The 13,050-nt window shown below is 47.8% G+C and overlaps 3 long non-coding RNA genes across 5 annotated transcripts; 1 reads left to right on the forward strand and 2 right to left on the reverse strand.

Annotated features, from left to right (window-relative positions):
* Positions 1-377: 377 nt before the first annotated feature.
* On the reverse strand, positions 378-6,903 carry LOC146758678 (uncharacterized). Of its 3 annotated transcripts, XR_014934050.1 has the most exons (5): positions 6,722-6,903; positions 1,537-1,625; positions 1,122-1,262; positions 746-864; positions 378-545 (listed from the first exon to the last, which is right to left on the reverse strand). It is a non-coding gene; the product is annotated as an uncharacterized LOC146758678 (long non-coding RNA). The 3 variants fall into 3 exon arrangements; XR_014934051.1 differs by lacking the exon at positions 378-545 and having other exon boundaries at positions 778-904; XR_014934052.1 differs by lacking the exons at positions 378-545; positions 746-864; positions 6,722-6,903 and adding an exon at positions 3,180-3,303 and having other exon boundaries at positions 1,132-1,262.
* LOC107320551 (uncharacterized) lies at positions 6,874-8,546 on the forward strand. Its single transcript, XR_001558310.2, has 3 exons — positions 6,874-6,984; positions 7,478-7,538; positions 8,452-8,546. It is a non-coding gene; the product is annotated as an uncharacterized LOC107320551 (long non-coding RNA).
* A 3,196-nt stretch (positions 8,547-11,742) lies between these two features.
* LOC146758679 (uncharacterized) lies at positions 11,743-13,050 on the reverse strand. The gene is made up of 2 exons (XR_014934054.1): positions 12,910-13,050; positions 11,743-11,928 (listed from the first exon to the last, which is right to left on the reverse strand). It is a non-coding gene; the product is annotated as an uncharacterized LOC146758679 (long non-coding RNA).

Below are 13,050 nucleotides of genomic sequence, written 5' to 3' on the forward strand. Positions count from 1 at the left end.
TATAAAACTTTTTCTATTACCTATCCAAAATAAATTGCGTAGATAAATAACGAGATCTTACAGTACCTATCAGTGTAGCTATAATAAACATTTTGAATGGAGCACTGCGGGATGAAATGATGTCTTATTAGAAGAGCTGAAGGTGTGAAACTTGCCACCAGCACCAAAGCGTAGAGGTGCTCCTATGACATCTGGCTCTTACTGTTTACTATCAAATTGATGACTGATGGAACCAGAACCTTCATGTTATCACTCAGCTGTCACTGATGCTTGTGTGGCTCCATCTCCGTAACACCCATTGCCTCTCTGGATCTAGCATCCCTGCAGCAGGAGGAGCAGTGGGATGGCTGTTCCTGGAGAACACACATAATCCATACCTGAGCCTCCAGGCCAGTGGTGAGAAGGTCTGAGGGAGGGGAAATCCTTCTTTTCCATGCAGACCTTGATGGAGCAGTTGATCTGAGCACTTGGTCCTGTGCTGGGTTCCAGCCCTGCCAGAATTGGTCATCTGAGGGGAAGGTTCCCTGTACTCATACTGCAACTGTCTGCAGGAGGTAAATGGAAATAAATTGGAGGGAATCTATATCTCCATCAGTTGCATCCCTGAAAGTCCCTCTTTGGTCTTGGGGGGACAAGGGGGTTTTGCTGTGGCCTTCCCAACACCGGTCTTGGCCATCTGTGAATGCTTTGTGGAACAAGGAAACCCCAGAGGCCAAAGCAGAAGAGGAGGAGTTGTGGCACATACCTGGTGCAGCAGCAACAGGAGCAAGTGGCTGAATCCTTGGCAGTGACTCAGGGAGCTGTGGACACCCAGCTGGGATTTCTCCAGATTAGTGGGGATGTTGGTGGTGGGAGCAGTGACATCTGCATCCAGCCAGGAAGGTGAGGGTGCAAGAAGAGAAGCCTGGACAGCAACACTGTCCTTGCCATCCTCGCCTGGCCACCAGAGCTACTGCCCCTTCCTTCCCTCCAAACCCACCATCAGCATGCTTAATAGCCCCCTTTTAATTTAATTAGCAAATGCTGTTGTAACTCAGCAAATATCAACCAGTTTCTTCCAGCAGCCTTCCATTCAGGATCATGGAGGGAGGGAGGCAGAAAAGCTGTAGGAAATAACTTACCTAGTCCATGGAGCACACCGTTTCCCTAGCTTCAACCTCAGCACCCAAGGGAGCCAAGAGCAGAGCTCCCCTTGCCTCGCTCAGCCCCAGGGGGAAGCAATGAAACATCATTTTCTTCCCCCAATCCTTTGAACTATACTCCTGAGTAGGGAGAAGACAAGGGAAAATAAAAGGGAGAAATTAATTCCAGGCAGTTGAGTGCATTTCCTGCTCTGGCTCAGTTTGGAGTAGGTACACATAATAACAACTTTTTAATAATAATTTAATTTATAATGTGCCCCCCTGCCTAGGCACTCAAGGCACTACACAAACAATTAAAATATGATGATAATAAATAAACAACAATAATTAAAACATCATAAAACAGACGATATTAGAGCCAAATCAAATGCCAAAAAGCAAAACAAAGCAGCACCTTCGGAGGAAGGAGATCCTTGCACAATTCATCTTCCAAATCTCCTGTTGATGTTAGATTGAAATTCTCCTGCGAAGCCTTTTCTGCATCTGCAAAGATTTTGGCAGTGTCATAGTCATAAAAAAAAGAATGGATTTCACACCCCTGTAAATTAACCGGATTTTTTTTCAAGGCTGTAATAATGCAACGTTCACTTCTGTCTCTAAATTCAGAAACTCACTTTACTCGGGAACTCAGTTTATGGCACCGAGTTTGTGTTGACTGCCCCGAGTTTGGGAAAAAGGCACATTCATTTTGTTCTAACTTCATAAAATGTGGCTCATTACAGAATGCTTCCATAGGCACAAGGATGGCGTGTGAGGATTTAAAACCAACCCCAAAACTGAACAGCAGACAGCCCGCCCCTGGCCATAAGCTCTTTGGAGCCAATGGGATCATCTTGTCCCAGTTTACACAACTGGAACCGAAAGACCTCAACTAACAAAAGAAGCAATCTTCCTCCAAAACAAATGAAATCCCAACTTGCGCCAGGAGAAAGCCGTGCACTGAACTCTAATGATTAAAGGAGACAGGCTCTGTCAAGGCAGAGGTGGAACTGAAACCCAGCCAGTCGGGCCCTCTTCTGACAAAACCTGGCCACCAGCCCTCAGACAATTACATCCAGGATCCATTCACTCGAGTGCCTCGGCTGATCTCAGTTGTTGTGGCAGCGCATGAAGGGAAAATCCTTCTCGCAAACCCAAACCACGCGGGGATTTCTCCATATTAGAAAAAAAAAAACACCCCAAACAAAATGCATTAGGAAAATGAAGCCAGCGGTTTTCTCCCAGCACAAGGAACCAGGAGGATGTTTTCCATTGCGATCTGTCTGAGGTTTTGTGCTCACAGGCCTTAAGTGGAGCTTCATATCCAAGTGGATCTTTAAAACCAAAGGGACGACAAATGAAACCACGTGGTTCTCACACACAATGCCATCTTTTGACTGGGATTCATTCAAAAACTATCCCTCAGAAGGGCTCATGAACCTTAGCTTAGCATGCTGTGCCATAATTTCACATCTTTCAGACCGGATAAGATGCCTTCAACTGGAGAAAACCCTACCAAAATTGGGCACCGGAGAGGATACTTTCATTCATTTCTATTTTTCCCCTACCAGGACTCTTACATAAAAATGAACTGAAGCACAGACTGCTGGTGCACACAGATTTCCTCAAAAGCTGTTGGAGTTCATGCTCTTGGGGATGCTCCATGGAAGCAGACTGAGTCTGTCCCCTCCAGGAGACACACCATGGACAGCAGAGTTTGCGCTGCACCTCCCTGCCTATAGGTTTTGTTCTCCTTGGGGAAGGGATGCACTGAGATGTGAACAGCTCCTCCGAGCCTTCTGCTCTCCCTCCTGCCAGGTCATATTTTGGCTAAAAAATTCCTATTCTGGGATGAATTGCAGAAAACTTTCATCCAGTTTTTCTGTACCACCTTTCTACAATTGTCCTTCTTGACCTTGAACGGGTGACTCAGAGTCACACCATGAAGAATGTCAGAAAAATGCTCCACTCTTGTTTTTAAAGAGAAGAATGCATTTAAGTGCCTTGGAGGATCTGTGTTAGAGCTTTGTGCCTCAGTTTCCCTATGTGCTTTCCTACCTTTTGGGGCAGATTGGATGATTAAGAGAAAGGGGTATGTGGCCACAATGGACCCCACTGAGTACACCCAGTGTCACTTCACCATCAGTGTTTTTAAATCAGCTCTGGGCAATGTTGATTCTTCACCATCACATGCCAACGTAACAAAGATCCTTCCCAAGAGCTCTCCAGGTCCTCTAGGTCCGGGCAGTGCAGCACCAGGCATGGGAAGGCAACAGAAGCTGCTGCAGGAGAGAACATGCGAGCACTTGAGAGCAGAAATGAGAAAGAAGATTGAGGTGGCAGAATATATTTTATGACAAATCCTAAAAGGAAATTATGCAAAGTAATAAAATAAAGAAGAATTGTAAATGTGGACAAGAAATGGGTGAAATATAGAATAAATTATAGGAAGACAAGAAGGTGCGGGAGGAGAATCGAAGGCAGAAGCACTGAGTTAAAGGATAGTTATTAGAAACTGGCTGGTAGACTGAAGGGGAGTTTGGTTAGGGGGACGGCACCAGAGGGACTCGTGCTGTACCAGAGCTGTGTGGTTTTGTGCAGTGCCAACAGCGAGCCCTGCTTGAGGCATCCCGGTGGGGGTGTGGGATAACAGATACCATCCATTACTGGGGTGTGAGCCCAGATATCTGGGCAGAAGGCTGCTCCTGCTTTCACCTGCTGGCAGAGCAAGATCAAATGCGGGGAAAGGAGTCCTGCAAACAGCAGAGCAGCTTCAGGTCTCCCTGCCAGCCTCCTTCAGCCACTAGGATGGGGTGTCCCCGAGCCTTGGTCGAGGTTCCCAAGCTCTGAGCTGCTCCCGGTTGTGTCTCGGGAGCCCTTCGAGGAGCCGTCGGGCCCCAGGTGCGGGAGGGGACGAGGGAAGCCCTCGCGCAGGGCAGGGACCCTCAGTGGGTGCAGCCGACGGCAGGAGGAGCTGGTCCCAGGCCCGCGGCCCCAGCTGTCAGTCTGAGCGATGAATTACATGCTATAAGAAGGTGTTGACAGGAGCAGCTGGACATCAGAGAGTGATGAAAAGGGAACAAAATTCATTCCGAGTTCAGACAGACTGGCTCGTTAGGGGCACCGGCGGCAGAGGCCACAGAAACACTGCTCCATCTCCTGGACATCCACAGAACCGGCTCCCGAAAATGCCCAGAGCCCCCAAAGCACTCGGGAATCCCTTCCCCAAATAGGAGCAGCCGTCCTGGGGTGCTTCGGGGAACACCGCGTATCCCAAACCCGAAACACCGCCACCGCATGGGCTGCCGTTCGGATATGTTCAAAAGAAGCCAAATCAAAGGGGGTTTTGTCCCTCTTGTTTAAGGCTGTAATTTGTATAAACTGTATGAAGAGCACTTGGGGGGGATGGGGAGAGTTGGGGGGGGAGCGGTACCATTTGGCATCAAAACAATTATCTCCATTTTAATGCAAACTGAACGACATGCTAAAGGGGAATTGTTCCCTACATATGTACAGCAAGCGAACATTAAACCATACGGCTAATAATTAACTGGCTCGGCATTGCCCTTGCTGTGTTAAATACAAGGGTGTCCCCTTACATTTAATGCGCGGAGAAGTTTTGAGGTCCCGTATGAGATTATTCCTAAAGCTGTGAGAATAGCAAAGAGATTTATTTTTATTTTTTTAAGCCAAACAACTTCTTGGCATTGTGAAAAGTTGGCAGAGAGAAAAAAGTGTGGGTCCTCCCCCCACCTCCTTCTCCCTCCCTCCCTCCTCTTCTCCTCCCTTCCCTCACTTCCACCTCTTTCTGCTGCCGGAGAAAAAAAGAATAGCAAATTCAGGGAAAATTTCATTGAGGTTATTCAAAGAGTTTTTCATGGATTATTTACACAAGTGCTGTTCAAACAGCCTTTGTCTGAACATCCCTTGAAATCTGCACCCAATCCTTTCAGATTCAAAGCAATAGCTCAGGGGAGACAAAGGGGAGCGGCTGACATGGGTTTCCTCTGCAAGTGAATGAGAGGTCTGGCTAAACACAGAAGGGCTTTGGGATCACAAGCGTCCTTTCAGCCTGGAAAATAAACACTAAGCTGAAGCCGGGCAGCTGTAGCTCCGAGCAGCCTGGCTCGTCAACCACCGTGCGATGAGGATGGGGATGCAGAGTCCTTGTCCTGCATCCCCAGTCCCAGAACTGTGCCTCCGTGATGGAGGCAGGGTGAGCCGGTGTCCTGGGCCACCACATGCCTGTGCTTCCAGCCGTGGCACACATGGATGCACATCACACATCTTCCTTTTCAGGTCTTCCCATCCTCCCCACTGGCTTTCACACTGTCTCTTCAACACCAATCTTATCTTCCTCTGCCTGATTGTCCTCTTCTGCCCATCTCAACACTCTCACTCTATTCTGGAAGCCACTACAGGTGTATGCATGAACAGAAACAAACCACTGTGCTGCAAACTGGGGATAACACAGCCCTGTTTCCAGATGCCCCAGTACTGGTGGGTTGGCTGAGTCCTGGTTAAGACACCCAGAAATACTCCACAGACCTCTTCTTTTGATTGCTCTTTCTTCTTTAAAATATTGATTATTGTTAGCATTAATATTCATAATAGTTTTATTAATACTGACACTTTGAATGTAGCTATCCATACAAATGCTGTATGGGAAACTGGTAATCACAGCCTGAACCTCTGATTAATCAGCTGAGCCAAGTGTTGGGTCAGCTGTGGGAGCACAGGTGAGGGTAATTCAGCTGTGCTCCCAGAAGGGGTGGAGCTTGACTCCACCTCTCCTAGACCTCATTTAAGGGCTGACCACCAGTAAGACAGCATCCCTTGGAGATCACTCCTCTGTGGAGATTGGATAGCCAGCCTCAGCATTTTCCAGCCAGACTGAAGCCATCTATATTGGTGAGTTTTTCCTATATATAACCTACTGGATATCTATTGCCATCCCTCTTGTAGCATTATCATCTTTTGTACTATTCCACCTTACAAATGCCCAGCCTCTCATTGAGCCCTGTTGAGCTCTCAGCCATTATTACAGAGCAGTCAGTTCCTGCCTACCTGCAGTCTTCACAAAGAAGTGATCACATTCCATTTCCCATCAGCTCTGAACTAACCAGGTTTTCCAGCTCCGTCCATCACTAGGAGACAGAGGAAAGAGAGCTCCCTGCAAGTCAGTTTTATCCCTCCTTGAGTCCCACACAATCCTTGAGTCTTACTGAATTATCACTTTTAACTTTCAAGCAATACTGCTTGTGAGTCACCTTTAGTACTGAAGAAGTAGCCTCTCCTAGCAAGAAGATTAAAATCCCATTACTTGTTATTCATGTGTTATTTAATGATATATATATTTTCCATTACGTATTTACTTAAGTTGCTTGCTTTGAATCTCGAGTTGGCATTTCTAATACTAAGTGTAGTTTCTAGTTTGTTTTCCTAATTGGAATGAAATAAAAGTAGAATGGAATTTTAGAGTGGGTATTTTTATGCTTATAAAAGGAGTGACAAAGCAAACCCCAACAACCAACCACCAAACCCCAACTAAATACCAACAACCCTCTGACTCCACAGTGTGTCTTGCTGAAGCCCATTACCTCTCTTGCAATGATTTGGCAGCCAGGTGGCCACAGATTTGACCATGTCTTGAGGACAGGTTCCTTCTCTCCTTACAGTTGTTTCATCATGCACAGGGAAGATGGGATAAGAGGAGATCTGCAGATTCCTTGAGGTTTTTTTGGCTATGGCAATCTCCAGATTGAGGGTAGGACATCTCTTCTTGATGAGCAGACAGATCTGAATATGTGCTGCTGTGTCTGCATCCAACAGAGGTCTCACACCATAAGAACATTACTCCAAGGTAACATAACCAAGGCCTGAAAGGAAACATGAGAAAAATGGCTGTTACTGATGAGATGAAAAGCAAAATGGAAACTGGTAGAAAGGGCAAGAAAGATGGGGAGGGAAGAGAGAAAAGACAAAGAATGCTGCAGAAGGAAGATGAATGGTGATGATACCATAATGATGGATCATGGTGGAGATGGAGAGCTGGGAGGGAGCCAAATGGGAGAGTCAGATGAGAAAGTGCCACAGAAAAGAGAAGGCAGGTATGGGAGGAGGAGGAAAAGACTGATGGGGAGAGAGCAGGAGGACATGGATGGGGTTGAAGGAGGGTTGGAGAGATAAAGGAAGCAAGGTGGAGGGTGGAGAACAAAACTTTGCCCAAAGTGTAGTGCAGCAATCCTCCTGCATCTCCTGGATGCATGTAAAAGGGGCTTGGAAGAATCTTCATTTATCAGGAATTCAATTAAGTGGAATAGTCATTATTAATTTGATAGGAATTATTTGTGCAGGAAAGCCTGGAGTGAGGAAAGGACTCCTGGAGCCATTTCTCCTGTCAGTGCCCCAGGTCAGGTAAGCACTGGCAGCGCAGTCTCACCAGTTGAGATATTAATGAGATGCCTCAAGGTGCAAATGATAGTTTAATAGGTGTTACTTAACGGGAGTGCCCCTCGCCTGCGCACGCCAGCGCGCGGCTCCTGACGAGGCTGCCTCCTTGTTAGGATAAGTAATTAGAATGTAGGAACACTCACTTTGACACTTTAATAAAGTGTCAGCCATCATCAATTTAGTATTTAATAAAAATAAAATTAAATATTTACTAGATTTTTATAGCATCGCATTTAAAATACATATCCCTCAAATTTAGGTGGTTTAAAATGAGGTCCTGCTATAGGACTCTGGCCTCAGAAAATAAGTCCCATGATTTCCTTCTTGGGCTTTGTCTTCCATGGGGAGGAGGGAATTTCTTACAGACATCAAAACCCAGCAGCACATGGAGGGAAGTGGTGCTGAAGGGTGGAGAAGAGGTTTCTTCCTTTGTTCTCTGTGCCTCCATGTGCTGTTTGGAGGCTGAGGATGAATTGAGTTGAGCAAATCTACCCCTGAAATCACTGGGGCTGGTGGGACATGATGAGGCAGCCTGGCAGGAGCAGCTCCCTCCCTGCTCAGCATGGATGCTCCATCCCAACACAGCCAAACCTATTGCATCTTCCTGGGAAGGACCTCCTCCTTCACAGCTCTTCCCTTGGGTGTAGGGCCTTGGGGTGGGGATGGTAGACTGCCCCACCAAGGCATGGGGGAAAAGTACAACTTTATTCCTGTTTTGCTGGAAAGCCAAGCCTTCCAAATCAGGTGTTGGAAAGAAAATAGAAGAAAACCCTGAAGGTTAAAGCATGCCTTAAGCTTGGAGGGAAAGTAAGAGCTAAAATAGCTTGAGTGAGTTTATTCCCTGCCCATCTGACCATCCCAAATTCCCCTTCCTCAGGTTGCCCACCTGGTCAAGGACAGCCCAGCATCACTCTGCAATATTGGGCCCCCAGCATGCCAAGGTGAGAAAGGGCCACAGGTTACCCCCAAGACACTCAGTGACACAGCCAGATATTTGCATGCAGACTTTCCCCAGCTTCTCTTATCTCTTAAAGCAGAGCCCTTTTGGGGCACGCAGACCTCAGCCCCATGCATGCACACCCTGACTGTGATTGAGAAAACAAGTGGAAGCAGCAGGAGGTGCGGGTCTCTCTGGCCGAGACGCCCGGCAACACGGGGCGGGTGTTCCCCAGACAGCCCCCTGCTAACAAGGGATCCTGTCTCGGAGGCTGTGAGTCACCGCTGAAACCCTGGCAACAATTCTTTCCATGGGAGCAGCAGCGCTGCACTGCGAGCGGTGCTGGCACCTGCTTCGGGGAACTGCACATCTCTACACGAGTCTTCTGAAGATGAACTGCTCGGGCGGCTGCGGGTCGGAACGCGATGCTCCTCTCAGAGCCCAGAAGGGACGACGGCACCAGGGAAGCCGGACCCGAGGGGCGAGCGGGGGCGAGGGGCGAGCGGGGCTGGGGAGCCCCGGGGCGGCGGTGGAGCCAGCGGGGACGGGGCCGCTCTTGGGCTCCGTGCGCGGTGCTGCGGAGAAGAGTGCCACGCTGTGTCCGTGCCGGGCCTTACAGCAGGCAGGCAGCGCTGCGAGCCCTGAGGCTGAATTCCTGTTGCCTTTTTCTCCCCAGCGCTCACGGCTCCACGAGGACACCCACCAGTTCTGCTCCCTGCTCGAGGCTCCTCACGCTGTTTGCTTTCACCCGTCTGAGCTGTGCCATCCCAATGCACGGAGGCTGCCTGCTGCTTCCTCGGGTGGTCCCTACCCAAATATAAAGAAACACCTTTACATTTTAAAACAGGGCTCACCTGGTCACCCTCAGCAGCACCTGCCATTTGGCAGCCGATGGGGCTGCTCTGGCCTCAAACACATTCCGTGAAGTTCATTGAAAATCTGTCTGATAAAGGAGAAGCAATTAGGAGATGGCTTGGGGCTTAGGCTGACTTCAAAGGCTCCCTGCGAAGCACGCAGCAACACCCAGAGCTTCTAAAGAACCTGGACCTGCAACATGCCAACAGCCCTCACTGGGGTGAGGGTCCACCTGCAAGTGAGACCCGGAGTGCTCTGCTTTGCAGATGGGCCAAAACGCAGCTCCTGGCAGCCTCAGCGAGGTGTCAATGTAATGTAGAGGCCATGGGAGGTCCGAAGGATGGCAGAAGAGGACTGCGCTGTTTGCAAAGTACCACTGATGGGAGCACTCAGCTTTGCCTGGTGATGCTGGCAGCCCCACATCCGTGTTTTCACAGGCAAAACCCCAACACTGACCTCTTTCTTGAAACATAAGGCAAATGCCTGCAGTCTGGTTTACATCTGCCACGGGATCCTGTTACATTCAGAACAACCCCTGTCAACGCTGAATCTGTAACAATCAATAAAGAGGAGAGGGTTTGTTTATTCGGTGTTGGGTTGTTGGGGTTTCTTTTAATGTGTTCTCATCCCTAATAGTGTTATTTTGCTGCCCCAAGTTTTGCAAGTTTTGTGTTCACGTCCCTCCTCCCCTCCTTGTTTGCTTCCAGGACAAGCTGTCATCTTCTCGCATCTTTTCACCCGGCCACTGCCAATGTAAAACTGTAAATTGCGGGATTGTGCAAATAGCGCTAATAGCATTTGCATAAAAATTGGTTGCAAAGAGCAATTAGCACTTCATTAATAATCAATGAAGGGCCAATTTACACATTGCCCAAAAGCAAATTGTAAATTCAATTTTGTCTATAATTGAGCATTTGGTGCTGGGCAACTGCACACGGGTGCCAGAAGAGCCCCACACAGCAGTGTGAGGGTCAAACCTCCAGCCATTCAGGTTTCAGGTAACTCCCAGCCCTTGGGGCCCAAACCAGCACCCTCTGACAAAGGAAGGATGCTCCGTGAGGTCCAGTGGTTTCAGCTTTCACGGAGAACACATCTTGACCTATTATTATCCCTGCTCACCTGCAACCCTATTGAAAGGAACATAGATGCTGCTTGCAGGGCAGAGGTCCTTCTCCTGTCCCAGTGCACCCTGTGGTGCAGCTGTGGAGAAGGGGAGATGCCTGAAGGATGTGGGAGAAGAGACATCACTGCTGTGGTCCATAGACCTGCACATCCTCCTGCTGCAGTGTCAGCCAACGCCCTACAAGTGACACCAGAGCAAATCCAGAGGTAAAGGTCTAATGTGGGCCTGATGGGTGAAGTGAACACACCATCCCAGTTAATCCAGTCTGCCCTTTGCTACTGCCATCTGCACACAACCTTTCTGAGCTATCCCAAACATGCAGCTGTTAGGATGCAAAGAACTCATTCATCCTTGTTTCACCGCTTTGATTTCAGCATCACTGAGTTGTAACCAGGTCTCGTTGGCCATCAGGAGGTGCAGCCCTCAGGTTCCCCCTCTTAGCAGCATCCACAAAATTAGGCAGCTCACCCAGGGTGACAACTTCCCCCGTCCCAAATTCACTGCTATCTCATCCTCCACTTAAAAGGCACAGCCAGCTCTGCTTCCCGAGCGGAGTCTGACTCTAAACCACTTGACATCTGAGGTTTTTCTTATCACATTTTACGTGGATCTCATGAATCTGGTGAAAAGCTCGACGATCATTTAGCAGGGGTTGGTCGCTTTATCTATTTTCCATAATAATTTGAATATTATTACAATGGCACCTTTCATCTGGGGATATACATGCACTTTACATATGTTACATTAATTTCACCGATGAGCTGGGGAAGCACTCTTTATCCCTATTGTGTGGGTGAGGAAATGGAAGCACAGAGATGATATACCGCTTGCCCAGTATCACGCAGGAAGTCTCTGACAGAGACAGGAATAGAAATCACATCTCCCATGTCTTATGCAGAAGAATATCCCCATGTCCCTGCCCAGTAACTGAGCCCTTAATCCAGACTAAGGCACCACACAGGACCTGCTTTGCAAGAGCAGCACAGCTCCGGCAATGCTCTGCTCTGCTCCAGGCCACCTCCCAGATTTCCCCCACCTTGAAGGCCTTCTGTGAGCTCCGAATGCTCATGGGGAGGGAGGACAGCTCTGGGAGCAGTTCCCATCTGAAATGGATGTTATTGCTTGCTGTAAGCAGATGCTCGATGTGGGATGCTCAGCACTTCTCAGCTTTCACCCCATGATGTCCCAGCTTCTTTTCTCCTTGCCTGTTCAATCCACCTCTACCAAGAGATTGAATTTACAGTGGGCTCGAACACATTTAAATCCATTTATTGCGAAATTACTTTTCAATAATTACATCACTGTGCTGACTGTGTTGCATAATGAAATTAGCATGAGGGATATTAGGAAGAATATAAAATTACAAAAAATATTGAAATACCTCTTTCTCCGTCTGCCTTAGCACAGCCCATAGCTTAACTGGAAGACGAACATTGCGCCTGGATGGGATTTAAATGCATCAAGTGTAATTTTATGTCTTTTATATAAATTAATTATAATGGTTATTGCTGCTTTACATTATTAGATTGAAATTTGCCTCCACTTCAGCACACTGAAAGAAAGCTGCACCCATTTTGCTCCCCACGTCGGCACCACCGACACGTTTGAAGTCTGGAGCTTTGGAAGTGTGTTGGCATTGAAACTCCTTCAGTCCCAAACTCAGCTCCAGGCCCTCGAGCAGTGCTGGCATCTTATGGGGATCTCTGGCTGATGAGGGGCACTGCACCCATAGCAAAGCTTGATTTCTGCATGGTCATAATGAGGATGCCTAGGCTGGGTTAAGCAATCCCACCCAAAAGCTGTATCCACAAAGAGCTAGATGTGGCAAAGGAGCTTCATTTTGCCTATCTCCACTTTTCCATGCAGTCATTGCATTGCTGTTCTAATATCTGGGCTATCACACACAAAAAAACCAGCATGGAAAGCAGACACTGAGCTCTCAGGAGCTGCTTGATAGGCTGTACAAACCACCGTCATGCAAAGCAGAATGAAGACACAGCAATGTGCTTTCACCACCACTTAATACTCAATATTAAGTCCAGTAATATTCAATTTGTGACGTTATTTGCACATTGAATTAATGCAGAAGCTAAAGGGCTAATGAGTTACGGAAAGTAGCACATAGCTTAATTGTAACAACAAAGGCTGCCGGGCTTTGTTCAGTCCTGGATAAACATAACATTTTGCATCCAGTATTGCACAGCAGATGGGCAGGTCCTAAAGAAGTTGAGAAGACCTGGCAAGCAGCAAATTGAACATTGCAAGCTATTGGAAAACCTGTTCTTTAAATACCTTTAAAGTTTCCCCCCCTTTTTTTTTTCTCCCCACTCATATTCCTCCCAAAACACCACAATGTTTGATCAGCAAAGCTCAGAAATGCCATGATGACCTATGGGAAACAAAAAAGAAAGAAGATTGACCTTGTGTTCTCCAAGGAAGTCATTGATTGTGCCATTTCCCACTTCAGAGCGTGCAGAACTCTCTCCAAAGCCCTTTCCTGGGAAGAAAAGCCACCGAGGATCCCATCTTCTGCATAGTCTCGTGGTTCCTGCCTCTTCCCT

The sequence above is a fragment of the Coturnix japonica genome, chromosome 13, assembly GCF_054131305.1.
Source record: "Coturnix japonica strain WE chromosome 13, WE-NBRP24, whole genome shotgun sequence".
NCBI classification, from domain to species: Eukaryota; Metazoa; Chordata; class Aves; order Galliformes; family Phasianidae; genus Coturnix; species Coturnix japonica.